Consider the following 23,904-nt stretch of genomic DNA (forward strand, 5'->3'; position numbering starts at 1 on the left):
GTGTTGAAACGGACCTGGATCTTGTGTTTATTCAAGATTTTGGAGATCTTTTTTGTGATCCCAGCAATGTAGGGTAAAGTGATGGTTTTGAAAGGCTCCTCAAGAGGGTTCTTCTTCATGGTTTGAGTGATAGCTTTGCGGATTGTATAGTCGGAGTAACCATTAGCCCTAAGAGCTTGGTGTACGTGCTTGAGTTCACTGCTTATGTGTTCCTGGTCGGATATGCATTGGGCTCTATGATACAGAGTCTTGATGAGAGAATTCTTCTGTGATGGATGGTGGTGGGAATCCGGTTTCAGATAAGCATCCGTATGGGTAGCTTTCCTGTAGACAGAGTGGCTCATTGAACCATCAGGTCTCTTTTTAATTAGGACATCCAAAAAAGGTATCTTGCCATCTATTTCGACTTCCATGGTAAATCTGATGGCTGGGTGTATGGAATTGATGTGGTCGAAGAATTGGTCTAGAGCAGGCCGGCCATGTGGCCAGATGACAAAAGTGTCATCCACGTACCTTTTCCATAAGGTTGGGCGCAGAGTGGCAGTCTGGATGGCGTCAGTCTCAAATTTCTCCATGAAAATTTATGCAAACCAACACACCTGAAGATGACCGTTTGAGTTATGGTCGAAACGTCGTGAGAATTTTTTTTATTGTTTTATATATATTTTATTATTTTGTTGTTTCTCTTCAACGTGACTTTACCGAAAAAACTAAGAATATGAATTACAGTCACGAAAGCTTTAAATCAAAATGTAAAACAGTTATTAATGTTACCATAAAAAATATCAAACTAAAGTTGCAGGAGCATTTCCTAACAAATTTCGAAAGCCTAGGACAACGCTTATATGGGCCACATGTAACTCAAGGTACTCGTCTCGGGAACTGACAAGTAAAGAGTACAGGCAGCTGACACAATTAGTTGGGGTTTTTTTGCAGGATGCGTTTTTTTCTTTCTTCAGAGTTAATCGAGCACAAACGCATATCCGAAAGCCTGAGCTGAGAAAATCCTGTTCGGGGCACAGATTTCCACTTCAGACCTCGAGTGCTCCGACACCGGATAAGCTGATGAAGAATACCAACAGATACGGTTGCCACCTGTCCCTGGTCTTACCAGGATCGCCCTCTTTGCGAAGTGGCTGTCCTGAGAAATATGTAAGTCTTCTGATAACAACAACACGAAATTTTGATTTAAAGCTTTCGTGACTGCAGGGATTCATATTCTTTGTTCTAAAACAAAATATTTTTTTACATATTTATTATTTTATTGTTTCCCTTCTACGTGACTTTACCGAAAGAACCAAGAATAACTACACGACACATTCACACTGTAGTCTCAGTTTTCATTTTTTGGGCAGCAGTTATGCGTTGTTCTTCCTTCTTCTTGCCCGTGATATGTCCTGCTGGCTTTCTACACCACAGAGATGGAAACGCCTTCCAACGGCTCACACTATGATGGTCCATTGCCTCATCCAGTCTCGAGGGGAAGGAAAATAACTAAGTGACATTGCCATTTTCTTTCAGAATCCGACGAGATAAAGCACGTTCTTGCATGCGTTGGTCATTCTGTATTCAGAAGCTAAGAAGGTTGAGCCTGGATAGTGCTGTAGTGCAACATGTTTAATTGTAATAATTATGCTTTGTTTGATTTATAAATCAATTAGTTTTGCATATACGATGTATATACATAATCTCTCTTGGGTTTCCAACCTCACCTGCACACCTTTTTTTACTTCCTTTTCTATTTGCAACTGTTTGTCTTTCGCTCGTCGTTTTTTTTTACTACGAATAAAGCATTTTTTTAAAAAAATATAGTGCTTGTATGGGCCATCAACACGCATAAAGCACGCGCAGTAGAATATCCCTCCAGTGTTGCCTTGTAGGCAGAAGCAGTGTAGCCAAATCCACTGTTGTACTACATTATGCTCGGACGTCTATCGTGTTCACAAAACTCCACCGGCCAGCGAGATGAAGGATGGCAAAATGACTCCCACGAGCCGCAAACCCATCAAGGCCCGCACGGCGTGGGGTGGCTCCCATCCAGCAATGAGTTGATTAAAGCGCTGTACATACACTGTATATATCCATGGAAGTGTACGCTTCAATGAGCGATAACTCAACGAGCAACTGTCGAAGGCATTCTTCCAGATAAGCCCTTTGAAACACTGCCGTGTTGATTTGAAGCTTTCGTGACTGCAGGAATCCATACTCTTTGGTTCTTTCGGTAAGTCACGTAGGTAGACACAAAACAAAATAAATCACGTTTCGATAACAACACAAGCCATCGTCTTCAGGTGAAAATCGCGACAGCCGCGATGTCTGCTGCCTTGTGAAGAGAAGCTGTTAACCAGCAAGAGTTTATATACGTTTTTGAGAGCAAAGGAAGCCGGAGTAGTGTTAATGGGGTATTATAGTGTAAAGGTAATAAATAGCGTGGCATGTTAAAGGAAATGAACTTAGATTAGCATGTTGGATTATAGTACAAAGTTAATGAGCTTCCGTAGCGCATAAGAGCTCAGATTAGCATGTACGTAGGATTAGCATATGTATTTTGATGAGAGAAGCATGTAAAAGTTAATGAAAAAATTAGCCAAGTTAATGTCAGTCTTGTGTTGCTATCGAAACGTCGTGATTTATTTTGTTTTATTTCTACCTACGTGAATTACTGAAAGAACCCAAGAGTACACAGTAGTGTGTACCATGGGCCAACCATAGCAAGCGGGTTATGGTATTTTGTGCATATGAAACGATGTCGCAGTAAGAGTGGTGTTTTAGTTTGTTTTGTAAAATGCAGCATACTTACCACTGGATTAAATTCCGTATAGTGGCAGTCAATCGTTATAGCTCTTCTAGAAGAGAGACAACCTCGATGGTACACCAAGACGCTTTGTTGGCCATGAGTATACATAACATGGTAAGAACACCTGAAAACGGAGTTTACAATGAAATACTGAACGGGAGAGATTAAACAAATGCATTGTTGGAGACAAAACGGCGTGCGCTCTGCAACATTAAAACCCCACTATCATCCAGATTAAAGTGGACTACATTCCACATAATGGAATGCTTAATTGAAAGGAATTTCCATCCAAGGCTACTAATCCTCCATGTTTCTAAATGGGGGAGACGATGTAATATGCACCTATCTCTTACATGCAATTCCAGTGTGAGGCACGGTTGACAAAAGGGCCGTACGTACACACGGTACGCGCAGTTTAGAGCCACGGTAATTTCTCAGCAACCGTGGATATCAACACACAGAAATATAAACAAAGAGTAAAGTGGCACGATGGCTGACGATACATACGTACGCACGGCACACAAACCAAATGCACTCATCTGCTCGTCCACGCATGCATCAACCTCCTAACCTTTTTAGCTTAATGCACAAACACTTAATTTAATTGACCTTGCCAACAGCGCGAGGACACAGCCGAGATGGAAACGGCCCCAACACTCACGCGCTCACCCGCCGTGGCTTTGCCCTGGGAACAGAACAGCGTGTTCAAGAGACGAATTGGAATCAATGTGAATGTCGGGGGAGCGTGGGTCGCCATCGCGTACAAATCTCTTTCGCTTCCGTCCGGCGAGGGAATAATTACCTTGGCGCAAATCGCCTGTGGGCCGCAGCGGGAAGGCCCAATGCAATCGCACCGTGGGTTGTGTCGAGTGCCAATTGTAATGGCCGAAAAATCCATATGCCTGCGAGCGTGCGCATCTGCTGAAATATGTTCCCATTGTTTATTTATTTTGCTGCAAAACTCATTTCGATCAATCACCCATGATGGCCACTGTCAATATTTTTCTGCGGCTGTTTAGGCAATCGCCACATACCCAATTGCCCGAGTTCTACACACAGTTTTCTGGCGTCCGTTGCACATTGGCAGTGATGTAAACCCGTTCACTAACCAGAAGGCACTCTTCTCATTTTTATTCGTGCCGGCTGTTTTACTAAATGACCTCCAGTACCTAAAAACGCATGTGTGCGGAACACTCACGTTAAACAATCACTTCAAGTACTCGATTAGATATTTGAGAGAGGAATAGAATGAGAGTGTATTCATTTGACACGTGTAGTGATTGACTCAGAGACACTAAGAGTAGGAGGCACTGTGTTTATTAACACGGCCTAACAGTTCACACTTTAGCGACTACGGTTCATAGTCAGGACAGCTGGCAGACTGCCTGATTGGCGACGCCGAGATGGTGAAGACAGAGACGACGGTGAAGACTCCAGCAGCAGCACGACGGGACCCCACTCCAAACGACAGCCCCGAGGTCCCCTCCCGGGGCCCCTCTTATACTGGGGGGCGTGGCCTGGCTCCGCCCCGGCCACGCCCCCTTCTGGAACCTACCAGCGGGTTCTCGATGTGCCCCTTCTGTGACATTTCCCCCTACATCCCTCTCTCTGGTCTATCACGTGGCCTGCTGTCACTCAGGGCTGCTGTCGCTGCAGATCCCCTTCCTTGCCAGCAACCAGCGCTCTGCTTCTAAGTGACCGATTCTATGTCACTGCACACGTAATAAATTCACCCCTCCAGTGATTCAAGGAATTGTCACGATTCAGTTACAATTCAATAATAAAATGTTTGTCTCATTTGTATTTACATTTTTCATACCATTTGTAGTGTTTCTCCATTTTTGATATCCAAAGTAACATACGTTATATACTTTGCATAATAAGTATTGTGAGCATAATAATACTTTTTATTCGATGAACTAACACATCTTAGTATGCTTAATTTCACGTGTAGTTTTTTTCCACTGTACAGAATGTTGTAAAAACGCCATGATTATAAGCTTCTGTTTACAAATTGAAAAAAGAAATAACAATTCTGGTGGAAGCTGCCTGAACTTTTTTTGTCATTAACAAATGAGCACTTTCTTCAGTTCCTCGTGCAAATCGCAGTATTTGTTCATCACTGCAGGGTGTCACTTTCCTATCAATGAGTTATGAACAGACATTGAGAATCCTTCTTTCCACCGATATACGAACAGCGTGCCATATAACGCAGCTTTGGAGTGAGGGAAATATTCAACATAGCATACAGAAGGGCATTTGAGTAATGTAATACATATTTTATCAGCTATATCAGAATATGCTGCACACGTTATTACCGCCTCATTCAAGCTGTATAGTACAGTATACTGTTACGGTTATCCTTATGATAAATGTTTCCTTGCAGCAGTTTGGCCCAGATGAATCAGCCTCCCTCTGCGCAAAGTGCATATTTCCTTTCGATTTATCATGAAAATCTCACAATTTACTTCACACATCACATAGAGATGGCGTCACACGTATACACGTTCGCTGCGTCAAATATGAAATAAAAATAGAGCCGTATGTTAATTGTGCGTAAGTTTTCAAACATTAGCTCAAATATTTAACGCCTAAAATAATTGTGCATTCAATCGATACAGGCACGCATGTACGTACGTACGTACGCATGTTTAACTTCTTTCGCCACGGACTGTACCTGTTGACTTGGCACAGCAAATTACCTGAAACATGATCAGTCATGTAGTCACAAATACTTTAAATCGAAAAATATGACCACAACCGTTTTCCAAAGTGTCATGAAGCAAAATGTATATTGAGCTTATTTCACACCGTACGTAGCCAACCGTGCGGGGGAAGGAGAACAAACTACAATTGTAGAGTGCTTTATTGAATAAACTACCTATTGCAATAATGTTAGTTTTAAACGTTGTCACTTGTGGTCCGTTACCGTGCATTAAACGGCGATTACCTGTCGACTGTAGAGTGAGAACTGATTTTGCTTCCGTGAGCGGTGTCCTTACAAGACCTCCGTGCCACCGGTCGATGGATAGATACCGAACGCACGTGGCTTCTGTTCGAGTGTCAAACTGACTCTTGTCAGTTCACACGCATTCATGAGACTTTTTTTCTATCTCAGTTATGTCAATTCAGTTGAACATATCTTACCCTGAAAGTTAATATCGAAAACCAATACCATGACAATTCAGAACAACTAGCAGAATCGCTCAGAACTATTCAATTGAATCAACCGTTCGATGGTGCCTGTCATGAATGTATTATGCATACATTTTTTTTTAATATCTAATTTTTTTGCATGAATTTTCAATGCTGTAAACCCTGGATGACTTATAAGTTGCAGTATGTGCTAGCATGTTGCTTGGGCTTGAAGGAATACAATCTACACATTCGGCCATAAACCAAAACTGTATTCACAGTTCTCCAATGTAACATCATAAAACACACCACGGAGGCAATACGACACAGCTGTAAATATCTACGTAACAAAATCGAATTCATCGCACTCCTTGTCCTCAACCTGGACTCTGCTTTGGGATCCCGTGCGGCGCTTGTGGCCCACAATGTCTCTCCGCCCTCCACGGGCCTCTCGTTGTTTCAAACTGCCACTTGTAGGCCATGGTAACCAGTCGCATGAATTATGCACAATTTGTTCAAACTTCTCAACATTATATCGACGTATGCTGAACAAGAGCAGACTTAATAAGGGGTGACATGAGGCTAAAAACATGGGGGGGGGGGAGGTTGAATGAGCATAAACGAAACACAGAGTGATGTAAACAAGATCAGGCTCCAGCTAAGGTTCAATTTAAAATTAATAAGCAAACAAAAAAACCGCCATTAGGTGGTGCGCATTTGTAACGAGCACTTTGGAGTAAGGGGTTGGTGGGTTACACACAGGTTATTGGGATGAGACACCCAGCGAGCGACCTTTAGGAAGCTATTGGTCATCATAATTTACTCCTTGATATCGCGTGCCACGCAAGTAAAAAACACGTTTTGAAGCACCAACGCAATTAATAAGCAATGATACAGTACAACGATTGAGCAAAGCACCTCTCATAGGCAGCACACATCACCTTTAACCACGTAAAAGGCTTCAAATAACATTGTATAAACTGGAGTGCATAATACAATAACACGTAAAATATGTGGGTGTGTTCTCCTCTCTTGTGTGGGGTTTCTTCAGGGATTACGGTTTCCTCCTGCACATAAAAAAATGCTAGAAATTTAAATCTGCCAAAACATGCCAAGAAGAACCCTCCTGAAAAATTCACAAGATTCAGCGAGGATTTTCCGAGGTACACAAATTATTAAATTGAATAAATCTCACCAACCTAACCAAGGTTGGGTTAGCCACTGATACGTGCCACGTGTGCTTGACGAGAAGGGAGATAGTGTGTTGTAATAGCGTTCAATTATGTCAACCCTGATTGGCTGCTGCTAAGCAATTCATGTTATTACAATACACACCAACAGACTGCGGTAGCGTCAATGTTGTGGTAACCAATGTTCCATAAACTTGTATTACTTATCTTTTATGGATGATATTGGTCGCGAAAGCCTACGTGTTAAACTGTATATAGTAGCCTATATACAAAGAAAAAAGATCGCCCCTGTTAGCCTCGACCGAATTTTGGGGCAAGTGCTGTTAGCGAGCACATATGAAGATCATCAAGGCACACGGTGGGGTGGGTGGCCAGAACCACGTCCGTTCTCTCCCCAGTGCTGACGTTTACACACCACACCGGTACTCATTTGAGGCTGAGTCGACCTAGGGGAGGCCCAGCACCAGTTCAGACAATCGTCACTGGTGTTGGCCGTGAACGGGAATCGAACTTCGGGTTCCTGGGTTCTGAGCGCAGCGTGCTAACCACTACACTACCGCTCCCCACCCATATACAAAGACACATACGCGAACACATTAATTAAAGCTCCCTTCTCAACAAGCCTCTTTGGCTCTCTAACGTTGTTTGGTATTCAAATCTGGTATGTTGGGACCACTAAGACGTGCCCTTCACATGGCCCTGCAGTGACCGGAATTGTCCACATCAGTAGCTGGAAGATTTGCAAAAAAGATGCCAATTAGTGTGCACAACGGGGAAGATATTCGACATCCGTCTTCCCTTCCGCTCTTGATAACATCTAATTTTATTCTGCAGTGTAATTTGTAAAATAGGGAAGCATTACGGACGAAATTAAAATTAAATTAACCAAAATATGAGTGTCTCTCTCCCCCCCCCATTAATGATTATATTTGAATCTCGGTTTAAAAAAAAAACACAGTTTGGCGAGCTGCTCCTTCAAGGTCGTGAGGTTTTATGTTCGTGGCTAATGTTTCAGAACCGCCGTTGCCATAACAGCAGTTTATCGGTGTGGTCTTGTGAAATGACTTCCACGCTACGCTAGAGCAAAGTCGATGAAAATGGCACAGGAGCGAAATGAGCAGGGGGGGGGGGGGGGGACAAGACCATTATCACTTTGTATCTTGAGGCAATCCCATGTATTGTTTCATGCCAGAATAGCTGATTGTGTGGGATGTGTTTTGCACTTATGCTCTAAAACCGCAACACATTAAATCGACTTGCAATGCATTATTTTTGCTAAATGTGGGTATGTCAACTTGGCGAGAAAAAAAACATATTTATTATGTACCGTAGTGCTAAGCAGTTGGAAAATACACGTCCCAATTATGAACGTGTTCCTAAAGTCGCACCGCTGACTAAAATAATCCATGAATAAAAGTGTAATACCAAAATAACTTTACAGCCCTTTGTCAATCCAACCCCTGAATGAAGGCCTCTCATTGCTGTACATATTTACAAAACTATGGATTTTTGTTTAACGATTGTATGTCAATCGAAGCACACGTCTTTCAGACCAGTTCATAAATCAACTTTACACAGAATTTGTTTAAGCGAGAAACAGAGCAATGGCGTGGGCATTATTTATTTATCTCACTCATGACGGGTATATGGCTGTTTCTGTCCATAAGCTGGCAGTATGGATTGAGTAAAGCTAGTATTCACATGCAAACCCACAAACATACACAAAGTATTATGTAAATCCATGGCAATCAAAAACTCTAGGCTTGATACAAAGTTTATAAGTATCTGGGCTATGGGCCATTTGATTAAAAAAACCGTTGATGTTTTTTATTAATACATACATTTACCCATGATAAATTATTAACTAAATTGACGGATTATCCGATCTAGTAGTCATTGTTTTAATCTCGTCTTAATCAATCTCTCTGAACCAAAATGATGCAAAAAAACATTTGGTCCAGGAACGATGATACATTAATTTACATTTTCTGGTCAAAATAAATGTCTACTGCATTTGTTTTAAACTAGACATGAATCTACAAGTATGATGCACTGTATGTATTAGGTTTATTTTAATTTTGCAAATTTTGAAGTATAAATTTTTATAAATCTACAATTGCTAAATTATTGAAAAGTCATCCTTTTCATTCGGCAAAAATGTTTGGAGTGAACTCAAAATATCCTTCTTTATTTAATTGTACATTATGCGATACGAGGTCATTAAAGAAAATGTGAATGTTTTATTAACTTAGACATTACTGTATATTATGCGAAATAATGTTATCAATTTTCTTAGCAGGCAGATTGACGCTACAATCCAGTACAAAGAAAAGCTTTTACTTAGTGAAACGTGACCAGATTTTTTAATATATTGAGAATTTGACCCAAGCATAACATTACTCACAACTCTAATTCGTAGTGGGCAGCGAGCTGAGTGAAATAAATAATGTTTTTTTATTAATCGATGCAGTATTTCCAACGTTAAATGTTTCCATTTGGCTTGATGACTTCAGGGATGTACGGAGTTGTACGAAGCGTGGATGTGTCAGCTTCAGGAAAAAGTTAATCACGCTTTGTTACATTTTATTTAAGGGTAATGCGTTGCTCAGGGCTGGGGTATTTCGTACTCTCTATGAGCACTTCCATCCATCAGTGTGACAGACGTTGAGAGTGACACTGGACATCTGCGGAAAAGAGCTTCACAGCTCATCGGATTTCTCCAAGATAAATCAATATTCTGACTCTGACACAATTCTCCCGTTTTCCTATCAGAGCCAATCAGAAGCCTCTTGCGGGCTAAGCTGTTAAAGCACCCATCGAGGAGCCTCAGATGCATTATGTCAGAGCCGTGTCTGCATTCATGTAACGGTCATATCTCAGAGACCCATATCAAGTGTGCACCTGGCTTTGCTACGTGTACGAGCAAAGCCAACACACAATCCGTGTACCGCGCAATTATAATTAATGCATTCACTACGTGCACGCTGACCTATGCGCATCTAAACCCAAGTGCACTCTACCCTTTCTTTACCTTGATATCCCAGGAGAGTTGTGACCTTTTTGTTACCGCCAGCAGCCCCTCATTGTGTAATGTCACGTGCTGTTCCACTTGGCGCCTGTGCTCGGGTATTGCTTAGTAGCAGTGTCCCAGGCGACTTCAGATTAAATGTTAACACTGAAATAAAGGTTCGCACAAGTCTTATTTTCCGTGTAATGGCGAGCGTGTACAGTAATATGGAGTATAAGCTATACAACAATGTAATTTTTTTACGGGATTAAAAAAAGATGATGTTTGATTTACTATATACCCAAGGCAATATAAAAATACACCACGAGAAGAGGTGAGCACACACACAGCAGTAAGGAACGACTCCTTCCATCATTCCCTGCGTAATGTATGCCATGTGGCCACCACATTGCACAAAGGGTTTGTTTGAAATGTGTGTAAATGTCAACAGATATGGTTCACATATTACAACTACTTTCAAAGTACCGGACATATTTTATGTAATGAGCAGAGTTTATTACATTGTTTTATATAAGCCGAATAAGCAGATGTGCTTGCTGCTTGGGTATGAAAGCATCAGCATTGTTTTGTGATACATATTTAAAACAAAATATTTGTTTGCCAGTAATGGTAAAAACTGGCAATGAATTTGAAACATGGTTGAAAGCATAACATATCTGACATATCTTGCAAATATAAATGTATTGTATATTGATTTAGCCAATTAATTGAGCACTAAATATATTGTTATACAAAGTAGGAGTAAATGTAAAGCAAAATCAATGATCCCTCCATTTCAGATAAACTACTGTATTAGGGCAGGAGTGTATCTTGGTGACCTGTAATAAATAAATAAATAACCAAGCCGGGGCAGGTTAAGGAGGACATTGAGTCCACCTCTGGTTTTTCAGTCGCAGATGATGATTATGCTGCACCAGTACTGGTCTCCCAGCAGACGAGTTCTCATGGAAAGCTGCACAGGCCGCATGTGACCATTTGGCGGAGAAAGCTGATGATGAAGCTACTTCCGGCGCATTCACAGTTAGTCAATAAATCCGCCAGCACCCGAGGTGAACTTGTTGTTGTCTCCTCAACCTGAAGCCACGTGCTGCCGCAGTACAGAAGGTCTGGTCCCTCACTGGTAACTCATTGTTCATTACAGCACATTTTACAACATGTCAGATATGGGAGGTATTGATTGATGAAGGGTGTGAACCACAGAGTCAGAAAACAAGACCAGTGTGAAATATTAATGAGCTCGACGAAGCACAAAAACTGAGCTCTTCTACGTAAGATTCTGGGAAGGCATGTTTTTGTAAGTCAATTTGTCGTTGTACTGATTTGCTATAAATTAGATTTTAAGAGCTGGATAGTGCTCAATATACTTGAGAGTATTTCTACTTGAGAAAACTTAATTTAGAAGTGCAATAAATTGCCTCGTGTTTATAACAAAAGAATCACAGGACTGTAAACAATCATTGTTTTGTATTATAGTTTTGCGACAAAATAGAAACCATATCTAACGGAGAGGGTCCAAGCATATAAACATCTTGCAATTCACCAGCATTTTTTCGAGCGAAGCTGACTTCCGATGAGATGAGGAATGTTTAAATCGTTCCAGAGTTAGCTCGTTTTCAGGTTATGCATACAAATGTTTATTATACGTGGAGGGACAGATTTGTGAAGAGGCGGATAGTCTGCACACAGGGACTCATCTACTCATGAACGAGTTATGTTCTAGAGGTCTGCTTGTAAGTAGATTTGTTCCTGTTGATTCCAAACATGTTGTACGGCATGCACACTAAACATGGGGAATGGGTTTAAAACTTGTATAATCTGGAGATGTAGATGCCACTGGTTTTTCATTTTGTGCAGATGTAGATGCCACCACCACTTGCGACTCTCGGTCCGAACAGGCAACTGGACATACGGACAGGTTTGTTCGTATCTCTGAAAGTTCGTAAATTGAAGGTTCGTAAGTAGAGGAGTCTCCTATTTATTTTGTATGATCACTCGTGGCATTACCTTGCGTTGGGTGGCTGGCATGGGCCCTTTTTATTCAACTGGTCCCTCCAGCCCATGGGCCCTCTTTTTAAACTGGTCCCTCCAGCCCATAGGCCCTCATTAAACTGGTCCCTCCAGTCCTTGGGCCTCATTTTAAACTGGTCCCTCCAACTCATGGGCCTTCTTTTTAAACAGACCTCTAGCCCATGGGCCCTCTTTTTAAACTGGTCCTTCCAGATCCAAGGGCCCTCTTTTTAAAATGGTCCTTCCAGATCCATAGGCCCTCATTAAACTGGGCCCTCCAGGTCATGGGCCCTTTTTTAAGTGATCCCTCCAGCCCATGGGCCTTCTTTTTAAACTGGTCCCTCCAGCCCATGGGCCTTCTTTTTAAACTGGTCCCTCCAACTCAGGGCCCTATTTTTAAACTGGTCCTTCCAGATCCATGGGCCCTCTTTTTAAAGTGGTGTCTCCAGCCCATGGGCCCCGGTGGGGTTGCACCAAGGACACGCTCAATAACTACATCACCGAGTGGCATCCAAATGAATACAAACCAAAACAATTAATTACACAATGTCAACCGATTGTTGATGGCCACGATGCAATTACTTTCCGAACCTCCAATTAGCACGGTTGGCTGCATACTGTGCGAAAGAAATTCAACTTACATGCATACTTGAAATGTCATATAATCTGACTCATCTCTCCTCAATCCATGCAGTTCTAGAGATGAAATCTTTTTTTTGCAGGGGTTCGCAAGTGTACAAAACTACAATCTACGAGTATTTGAACTATCAAATGCCATATAAACTTGCTCAGTATCAAATACATTAATCACTGAAATATGACCTTACAATAACAACTTATTACAGTACATAATTTCATTCAATTGCAGTGGTTATGTATCAGTTTCATTTTACTTCGGCTGTTTTGTTAAGTGTTTTAAATGTCTGATGCAGTTCATGTGGTGAGCTGTTATCATCCTTGAATGGAAACAAACGAGCCCCTACAAATTGCAGCCATGGTGAACACTGCCATCTGGTGCTTTGGTTTTTCTTTGCATTTTTTTTAGAGTGCACTGCTTTAGTGCAACGTGCAACCGTTCACACGTTGCTCTCTTTCAACTAAACGGTTCGATAGTTGTAATACTGCATTTTGCTACACGATGGCTATTTTAGTCTTTGCACAGCTGGTTTTGGTGGTCACTCAATCTTTGTGGTCATTTGCATAAAGGAACTCTATAAATTATGGAAGTGCGTTTTCGTGTCATCCCATCGCCCATGACAAATGATGATCGAGCAGCTTAAATGTAATCACTATATGCACAAACATTCATCACAGATCTTTGTATGTAATAATATTTTTTATATAAAGCTTTTGTGACTGCAGGGATTTCGGTAAAGTCACGTGACTTTACCGAAAGAACCAAGAATATGTAATAATATTATTAAGTAACAGTATTAAATCCATATGTGGTACTGAATTTAATAAAGTAGCTCAAAACATTACAGTATTTTGAAATTCATTAAAAACTACGTACTGGAACGATTACTCACGCGATGTTTTGGCACAAATACTATTCAAAATTAATCTATATCAAATTTTAACTTTAGTCTCATGTATGCATTTCAGCACACAAGCAATGGGTCACCAACGTGCTCTGTAAAACAATTATTGTTCAATATATTTCATTCTGTCAGCTTCACCAAACAAATCAATTTTATTTCGCATCACTATGATGCAGAAACATTTCGTGTGTAAGCTTCCAATCGCTGCATCTTTCTAAACATCCTTTCGTGATACCCGGAGAACATAATATCGATATGAGGTCAAGACTTCAGTAGCATGGGGTTTTTTTATTCCCTGCACAAGACCTCGCAAGAAAAAAAAGATTTTCAAATTTGGGACAAATGTGACATTGACGGTCTTCCAAAATTAGAAGGCTTTTAAGGGCACATGTCAAATTTAAGATTTGGGGTCAGGATGAGGGTTAGACTAAAAGGTGAAAGTTTAGGCATTACGAGCGAGTGTTCCCATTTGGATGCTGATGCCATATCGGTGATAGGGAGCCGCATAAGTGCGACTGTCACAATGTGGCCCGCCGCGAATGAAACCCAAAGAGACTGAAGCTCGATTTCAGCACTTTATCAGCGTACGACAACACTGACCCCTATCATGCAGGGGTCAACCAAATGTGGAAGAAATCAATACAGTATATAGGTGTGCTTGTTGCAGGTACCCGCATATTTTTCAATCTGTGTCATGCGCTGTGTCTTCCAGATTGCAGAGCGTTCCACCCATCGCTCTGTGGGTGGCTCCACAGTCAGCATTGTGCGATGCATTGATGAATCGGTCAATGTACATTAGTACGTTCATGATAAATGCTTTAAATCATGCTCTTCCTAATCAGTTGTTTACAAGTTATGCAAATTACGTGCACATTTTTTGCTAATGTTTCCCACCAAAAAAATACTCCATTTGTTTAGCAGAATTGTTGCACGTGACTTTTGTTTTTACTCCTTTTTATATTAAGGAAAACGTTGTGTACCCTTTCTTAATAATTCGTGCAATCATTTGTGTAATTAATGTTCATCTGCTGTTATGATGAAGACTATGTCATCAGCAAATCTGACATGATTAATAAAGCTGTAATACAACAAAAGAGCATGTGGAGATATACATTGCGTTGAAATGCAATCGCATCTCAAGATACTGTCCAGAAAAGGGAGGAAGACAATTTTTTTTTAGACAAAAAGAGACAGGCAATATTAAAGGCAGAGGAAAAAAGATCTTCAGCCTTGACTTGAACAGGGGCGGGAAGTCGACAGCACAGCTTTCTGGGTGAAGGGAATTCCAGACTATGGCGGCAGCTACAGAGAATGAGCGATCTTTCACTGAATATAAACATTGCCCGAATATAAGCATTGCCCATTGCTGTGGTTGTCCCACCTTATAACGGACACTTGTGTTGTGTCCGAAACGTCGTGTTTTAATTTAGTTTTTATTTTTTCTTTTCTTTACCTACGTGACTTTACCGAAAGAACCAAAGAGTATGGATCCTTGCAGTCACGAAAACTTCCAATCTAGTATCGCCCGATAGTTTCGAAAAAAAAAACCTTGGTTGCTGGAGCGGAGAGTGTTTTTACGGGAACAGTGAGATGAGAGGGGAGAGGTAGGAGAGTGTGTGGAGGGGAGTGGAGTGAGATGAGAGGGAGAGGTAGGAGAGTGTGTGGAGGGGAGTGGAGTGAGATGAGAGGGGAGAGGTAGGAGAGTGCGTGGAGGGGAGTGGAGTGAGATGAGAGGGGAGAGGTAGGAGAGAGTGTGGAGGGGAGTAGAGTGAGATGAGAGGGGAGAGGTAGGAGAGTGCGTGGAGGGGAGTGGAGTGAGATGAGAGGGGAGAGGTAGGAGAGAGTGTGGAGGGGAGTGGAGTGAGATGAGAGGGGAGAGGTAGGAGAGTGCGTGGAGGGGAGTGGAGTGAGATGAGAGGGGAGCGGTAGGAGAGAGTGTGGAGGGGAGTGGAGTGAGATGAGAGGGGAGAGGTAGGATAGTGTGTGGAGGGGAGTGGAGTGAGATGAGAGGGGAGAGGTAGGAGAGAGTGTGGAGGGGAGTAGAGTGAGATGAGAGGGGAGAGGTAGGAGAGTGCGTGGAGGGGAGTGGAGTGAGATGAGAGGGGAGAGGTAGGAGAGAGTGTGGAGGGGAGTGGAGTGAGATGAGAGGGGAGAGGTAGGAGAGTGCGTGGAGGGGAGTGGAGTGAGATGAGAGGGGAGAGATAGGAGAGTGTGTGGAGGGGAGTAGAGTGAGATGAGAGGGGAGAGGTAGGAGAGTACGTGTAGGGGAGTAGAGTGAGTTGAGAGCAGAGAGGTAGGCATGGGAGAGTTGATGCAGTATCTTGAAGACAGTCATTTCTATATTCTTTGGGTTCTTCGGTAAAGTCACGTAGGTAGAACAATACAATAATAAAAATACAAATGAAAATAAAGTGAAGAAAAAAATAATAAAAATATCACGACGTTTCGATCGCAACACAAGCAATCGTCATCAGGTGAAAAAAGGCGATTGCTTGTGTTGCGATCGAGACGTCGTGATATTTTTTTTTTATTATTTTTCATTCACTTTATTTTAATTTTATTTGTATTATTGTATTGTTCTATCTACGTGACTTTAACGAAAGACCCAAAGAATATTAACTCCTGCAGTCACGAAAGCTTTAAGTCAAGTAATTTCCATCTTGAACTTGATATGGGATTCGATTGGGAGTCAGTGGAGGGATTGGAGTTTTTGGGTGATGTTTAATTTACAGGAGCTCGGGATCAATAGCAAATCAAAGGTTTCGCAAACTGTTTGCCATTGTAATCTAAGAGTCTAAGAAGCTGCACACTCAAACTGAAGTCTTTGCTGAGTGAAAACGTTCTGTCAATGTACAGGGTGGTCAGATGCGTCATGAACCCCATTTAATTCTCTAAAACTTAATATTTTTCAAGTAAGGTTAATTAAAAACAGAAATGAATATGCAAAGGGAAAAAATGTTAGGGGTGAATTAATTGGGGGTCACAAGACGTCTGTATCACCCTGGAGGTTACAATACTTCAGCTTGAGCAAAATTAATGTTTACGGATTTAATTCTCCAATTTATTTTTCAGAATTTTTTTTGTGAAAGTGTATATTTTGTCTGACTTCTTACGTGTTTTATTACTTTTGTCAGTGCAGCTGGTCTTATCTTTCTAAAACGTTCTTACCAATTTTCATACACAGCAAAACCGTTCACTCACGCGTGTTTAGCTCTCCGCACGTTTTTGCGATTTGGCACCACGTGTATTGAGGCACAGTTCGCCGATCGCGCCTCCCTGCGGCTCGACCATTCGCGGTTGACCGCGAGATTCCTTGATGCATCACAAGGATGGCACTACGGTACGCGTTGATCTTTTTTTCTACCGTAATTTCATACCTTATATCGTACAAAAAAACTTACAAAATAAGGGATAAATGACAGATAAGCTTATAGTATGTCATTTCGCTTAATATATTTTCTTTGTAAAAAAAAAGCTCCTTTCACTTAAAAAATAAACAAAGATTCTGTTGACATGTTTTTTTTACTCGAATTGACAAAAAACAAATTTAATCGAAAATTGCATAGTTTCTAAATGTTGGTTGAAAACGCTTACATTTATCTTCCGTTATCAGTGATGAGTGGCATTTTGAGAAAGGAACCTTGCCTGCCGTTTTAGTTTTGGATAGTTTTTTTTTATATAAATGGTGCGGTAAATTCTTAACCCGCGTTAGAGTGAAAAGCGAGAACACGATTTGCGCCGTTATTGGGCGCTCGATGGGCCTCAATAAATAATAAGACAATTAAATACAGCACTGTATTTCTTATTTAAGCATGGGCGTGCGAGTACTAAATGCCTTTTCATAGTCCACAAACGATCGGAACAATGATGATGTTTAACTTGGTTCGCTTCTCATGGAATGTAATCAACAGCATATATGTGGTCAGTTGGAAGAACACCCTTTTGCGAACCATATCAGAGTGTATGTAAACCCAAGACTGCCGTAAAAGGAACAAAAATATACCGCACGCAAAATGTCGAGCAATGGCCAAATTACCAATCTCCAAAGCACATCAGGTGTGTCGCTTGACCAGAATGTGTTGTTTAAGCAGCACGTCAGGTCCTGCAATTTCCATACCGTGGCCGTAACATAGCCAACACGGTGGCGCGTAGCATATCGACAAAAGGCTCGAATATTGCAACTCACCACTCTACTGGACGTCTGCCAAAAAAATTTTTTAGCGTGCACGTGTGTTGACGGGTCCTGCAAGATTCGGCCATGCCCGTCTGGTGCTGGCTGAGCTGCATTGGCTTCTATTTGCTGAATTTAATACATTATAAGGTCGCGCTCAGTACACACAAAGTTCTTGCCACAAATAAATCGCAATGCCTTTACTGATCTCGTCAATGTGCAATAAACCATCACGGAAAAGTCCGGTCATCCTCGCAGCGGCGGCTTTTGCCTGGCCATCGAACAAAGACGGTCACCGCATCGCGGGCTTTCAGACGCGCTTCTGCGGCCGTCTGGAACGCTCTTCCGGTATTAGGAAGCCACTGGAGTTATGCCCTTTTCAATCTAAATTTAAAATTAATTTATTTAGAACCGCTATATGTGCTTAGTTCGTTGTCATTCCCCCACACCTGCGATTAGCACGGTTGGCTACGTACGGTGCGAAAGAAATTCAACATACATACACATAGGTACGTATGTAGATAAATTAATGAATGTGGCACAGGGTTAAAGTTATTAAATGAAGAGGCAGAAAAGAGCACGTTGGAGTACCTTTATAAAACTTAAATATGGTCGTTAAAAGCAACATACACATGTGCATGAAGAATAACATTTTAAATCAATGCATATCGCCTGCTATACCAGACAAAAGTCCACCTCTGCATTTAAACAATAAAATGCAATCTCTCAGTGTGAATATTCCAGAAAAAATGTTTTTACAACATTACTTTACATATCTGCACCGATGGACATGTTTGGTCTCATCAGCAGAGTCAGTTAGGCCTCTTACAACCAATAACGAGGTTTATGTTGCCAGATGTTAAAAGGCAAGGAACCATCCATCGGGTTCATGTTTCTTGAGCCAACCTCGACGCACACTTGTGATTACAGTACCCAGATTCCCTCGCTAGGGGGTAGAAACGAGCCTCCTGACTCCGAACGCGCCTCAATAATGCCTCGATTAATACTCCACTGGAAATAAAACTCGCAGTTCTGGAGAATTGTGCGCAATAATTATTACATCTGTCCATAAAATATGATACTTTAAATATTTGTTTTCCTCCTTCAACCTCAGGGTTTTCCAGATCAATATTGCATATCGGTCTGTATAGCATTACAACACAGATTTAAAATCCTTTTGTTAATGTATTCAAGCAATTTTTTTTTAAACAAAATCCCAGACGATTTCCACAAAAGGCAAACAATTACAGCCATTTCAAAATGGCGAGCAGTGACAAATTAATAAAAGTAATATGATTAAAGTGCTTATATTGAATTGTGAACTTTATCTGACGTTGGTTAGTTTATTGAAACATATTGCAGAGACTCCTCTACTTACGAATGAATAAGTTCTGGTGCTCTCATTATACAGGGGCGGCGGGGGGGGGGTAATGTTAATGATCTGGTGCTCTCATTATACAGGGGGTGCTTCAAAAGAAAATTTACACTTATATGGGACAATCGTTTTTAATGGAAAAGAACGGATAATACACTGTAACATGGTAACAAATGTAATGTTAATAGCTTCAAAATATTCAAGGAGTCTCCCACTTGTTCGCCATCGTTTTCGTTTTCAACACGTGGCCTGGAATCTTCTCCACGTGGTCTCCAGAGCCCGGAGGCACCCTTCTTGTGGTATTGTTGCAAATTTTCAGAAGTGTTCCAACATTTTTTGAAGCACCCTGCATATGCGCACGGATAAAGAACCTGCTGATTTGCAAATCTACAAAATTCCAGGTGCCCGCTTATAAAAAAATATATATAATGCTCCTGGTGCTGCTGCCCAGGCAATGAAGCCAATTAAACCTCCAACGAATCAATTTATATTTTGTTGTTGCAAGAAATTACCCCTCCGATTTGCTCTTGTTATAATTGTGCTGCCAATCAACGCCTTTTCGGATTATTTTTCTTAACGCATGCCTACGAAAATATAAAACGTACTTAATCCACACCTACATTAATTTCACAGGAATAACGCATGATCTGAATTAATTGCTAACGATCACATTTAAACGTTTTAAGAACACATCGCACTGCATTCAATGTTTCAAAATTTTGTTGTGAGTTACCAGAAACCAGCATTTTTTTTAAAATAACACTTTAATTATTGGTGACTTTCATTTTTGGGATTTAGGCTATGATATAGGTACACAATGGTCTACTCTTGCCAATGCTGTCACAGGTTGTTCAAACAACTTTACAACAGACTGAGAATTTTGGTAAAAGCAAGTACAGTCCATTTACAGCCATGCTTTCAATCCACTGTGGATTCTGGACGTTAGTTAACCATACTTCACCACGCTGGTCAGTATGGATTAGTGAAGGAGAGCATCGATGAGGGAGCCTATAAATATATGACAAAAATAATGTTTATAACAATTTGCATTTGATAGAGCACTGTTTACACCAGACACCTCAGAGTGCTTTCCACTGGACACGCGCCTTACATTACATCTCATTTTCAAAAATTCTAAGGGCTTCCTCAGCTGTAGCTATACCTGTGCAGCACAATGGATTATGCTGTATTATAAAACTAAACTATAAAACTTGTTTTTTACCAGGTAAGGCCCACTGAGCTGTATAGCTCTTTTTCAGAAGCGACCTGGCCACAAATGATGGTAAACGAGGTGGCTTATCACTTTAGAAACGCGTGTTTCTAAATGTGGAGGGAAAACCCGAAAGACCCGGAAAGAAATCCATGCGACCACGGGGAGAACATGCGAACTCCAGATATAAAGTAGGCGTCAGGGTCGGGATCGAACCCACGGCCTCCTGTGTACCGGGTGAGGTCGTTGACATCTTGCCACGGTATTCCCCTCTGCTGCCCACTATTATTCCTGAAAGCCCAAAGACAACCTGTGGTGGTCATCCATCCAAAGCACCATGGAGACATTACCAGGTGGTGGTGGCGGCAGCTGAGCTATTGACGCTTTGTAAAAGTGGCTAAGTGGTGTGAGAAACTGAACGCACGGAGGATGAATAGTTGTATTTTAAAAATGCCGCAGCAGCAGCCTAAGTCAGCTTGGGAAAGTTTAATAACACTGTCCTGTCCGCAGCAGTGATTCCCGACTGCTTTATCGATACACAACATGTTGTCATGCAGTAAAAATAACGGTATTTTATCTAAAGAATCGTGTGTGTAACCATTCAGCGGGGCACTTGTACACAGTTCCACTTCCATTGTACTGCACATAGTTCGGGTTGCTTATTAGCCATGCATGTGAAATGTCCCTGCTGTTATTCTACGCAACCCCTTGTGACCCCTACGTTTCCATTTAACACGCCAGCTACCATATCAGCCGCTTTTCGCCGGCTCACGATTGAAAAAAAAAAGCTTCTTAGCTTGCAGTGGGTGTCACCCAAAATAAACTGGCTCAACAACCTCACACAAACCTTGGGGAGCACTCGTGATCCGCGGACCACAAGTTGGAAACCACTGGTCTAAAGCATGGCATGATGGTTGAACATATACAGGTAGTCCCCGACTTACGATACAGGTAGTCCTCTACTTACGATGGAGATGCGTTACGATGACCCCCATCGTAAGTCAAAAATATCGTAAGTCGAAGATGGCCTTAGCCTACCCAGGAGTCTTAAAGAATGGTGATAAATTAGCAAAACAGAGCAATTTACAGTACCATACTGTATAAACTATATACTGTATGTATTTATTAATTACAATAATGTATTGCACAGTAAAAAAATAAAGTAAAAAAACAAGGTAAATTCTTAGCCTACCTATATGAACTGCATTTTCATAGAAAGTTTTTTTCAGGAAACAATCCTATCTGCTGTAAAAACGTTTAACATGCATTGAACGTAAGTATCGTATCGTGGCAACCCTAAAATGAAATCGCTGAAGCTACGTATCATACATGCATTGCACGTATCGTAACGTATCATATTGTAACTGTACTCACCAAGATTCTGTCCGTCGTCTGCGTACTTGAACGATGTTAGGTTGTTGATGGCAATTTTGTCGCATCGCTATCGCCGTCGTAAGCTCGAAATATCGTAAGTCGGACCGTCGTAACTCGAGGACTACCTGTGTTGAACTGCAACGATCAGACAGACGGGGTGGTGACGTAGTGGTGACGTAGTGGTCATTACTCACTATGATCTTTACAGCCTGCATGCCATTCATGGCCCTGGGCTCTCTCTCTCTCTTTGCTTCGCCAAGTGAGTGGTGAGCTTGGTGAAGGGCGGTCGAACAACTTCCACGACTGAGATGGTATGGGGACGCAGTGGCTTGACAAAAAGGCTACACGTTGTATTGTTACTTTAATTATTACAACTGCAAATTATATTATGCACATTTTCCAGAATGAACAACTATTGGGTTACTGCCTGTCAATGATAATGTAGGAGGTTCCAAATGTCACAGCGAAAGTTGTGAATTGTATCCTTCGCACAAGGTTGATGGACACTATATAACTGTGCCACGTTACTTACAAAATGGTGCAATTTATAAGGCAACCTCTGGCCCTGAGCAGCTAAACAACGTGTGTGCTGCATATGGTTTGTGTGCATGTTGTCCCTAGGGCTTTTTACATAAGCCATCTGGATTGCCATATGTATGTATTCATGTTGAACTTATTTCGCACCGTATGCAGCCAACCGTACTAATCGGAGGTGCCGGCAGGTCACAATGTGTTGCCTGTGGCACCGAGCACATGAAAACACCTCTCCACATTGCCGACTACGTTGGTGAGTTGGTTTTGTAAATTTGTTTATATTTTAAAATATATATTTTTTATTTTATTGTTTCCCTTCTACGTGACTTTACCGAAAGAACCAAGAATATGAATCCCTGCAGTCACGAAAGCTTTAAATCAAAATTGTTTATATTTGTTCTTTATTAAAAAAAAAAAGTCATATTCAATCTCCAACACATTTCATCATAATATCCTACTTGCAAATTATATTATGCACATTTTTCAGAATGAACAACTATGGGTTACTGCCTGTCAATGATAAAGTTTGTTTTCCTTGGTTACAGAATTGTACAAAATCATCATTGTAGTTAAAAAGTAAGCAAAATAAATATTTATTTAAAAAAGATTTAAAAAATCAACAATGAAATAAGGTAGCATTAAAGTCCATCCACAAATTACGTTTCTCCAGAGCCAGTGTTCCAGAAGCATTTATATTAGGCAGAGATATGGATGCACGATTGTACAATTTTTGTTGTTGCAGAGGCTAATAATTCGTAATTCGAGACTGGTGGCTGCCCTGGTGAATAATAATCATCATCACGGTCCATGGGCAGATAGCCCGTAGGTATCCACTGCACATTTCGTAATTTGTTTCCACTTTCCTCCGTCTTGTGCCAATATGCCCAAGTAGTGCCACATCTTTCTGGCACTAATCTCTTATGTCATCGAGCGGGTGGAATTAGCCAAAAATATATGCACGGCCTGCCTCACCGGTGGATGTTAAATATTCCGTGGCATTAAGAGATAAAAAGAGTCGGACACGTGCGCGAGTGTGACGGTGCAATTTTTTTTTTAATCGTACAATGAATGAAACCACGTAGTAACATTGTCCCGCTACCGGAAAGACTCGACTTGTCTGTGAAACATCGTGCTTTCGTGAAAGCCTTGTGCTATAACAGTGGCAGATGCACCTAAATATACCAATTAAATATTATAATCAAGACAAACTCGGGTTCAAGCCCACCAGTAGGGTGAAATGATTATGTTTGAGGTAAACATTCACCGTTTGTTTATTTCAATTACTCTTTCACAAGCACAGCCAGGGACTTATAGTGGCCCAGCGAATGATTAAAATAGTTCAAGCAGCATGACGTGAAAATGACCTTTTTCTAAAGTTATTTCACACCGAGTCTCAGAACACGAAGCAGCGAGGTAATCTTGGTCTGGAACCGACCACAATTTCAAAATAATCGATATACATCACACGGAGACTGACCCCGAGGTCTATGAACTCGGAAAAGATGGTCGCAGTTGACAGATGGGCACGTGGGCAAAGCATCT

The 23,904-nt window shown here is 41.3% G+C and overlaps 1 long non-coding RNA gene across 2 annotated transcripts in view; it reads right to left on the reverse strand.

Annotated features, from left to right (window-relative positions):
- Positions 1–22,919, reverse strand: part of LOC116940538 (uncharacterized) — a 46,202-nt gene extending 23,283 nt beyond the window's left edge. The window contains exon 1 of one of the 2 annotated variants that reach the window (XR_012941326.1): positions 21,829–22,919. This is a non-coding gene — a long non-coding RNA (uncharacterized LOC116940538). Of the gene's footprint in view, positions 1–3,599; positions 9,636–21,828 lie in introns of those variants that run through there. The other variant, XR_004402557.2, reaches the window with a different exon arrangement.
- Between the last annotated feature and the right edge of the window lie 985 nt (positions 22,920–23,904).

Source organism: Petromyzon marinus, chromosome 9 (genome assembly GCF_048934315.1).
Source record: "Petromyzon marinus isolate PM22_M1 ecotype Great Lakes invasive population chromosome 9, UKy_Petmar_22M1.pri1.0, whole genome shotgun sequence".
Taxonomy (NCBI): Eukaryota; Metazoa; Chordata; class Hyperoartia; order Petromyzontiformes; family Petromyzontidae; genus Petromyzon; species Petromyzon marinus.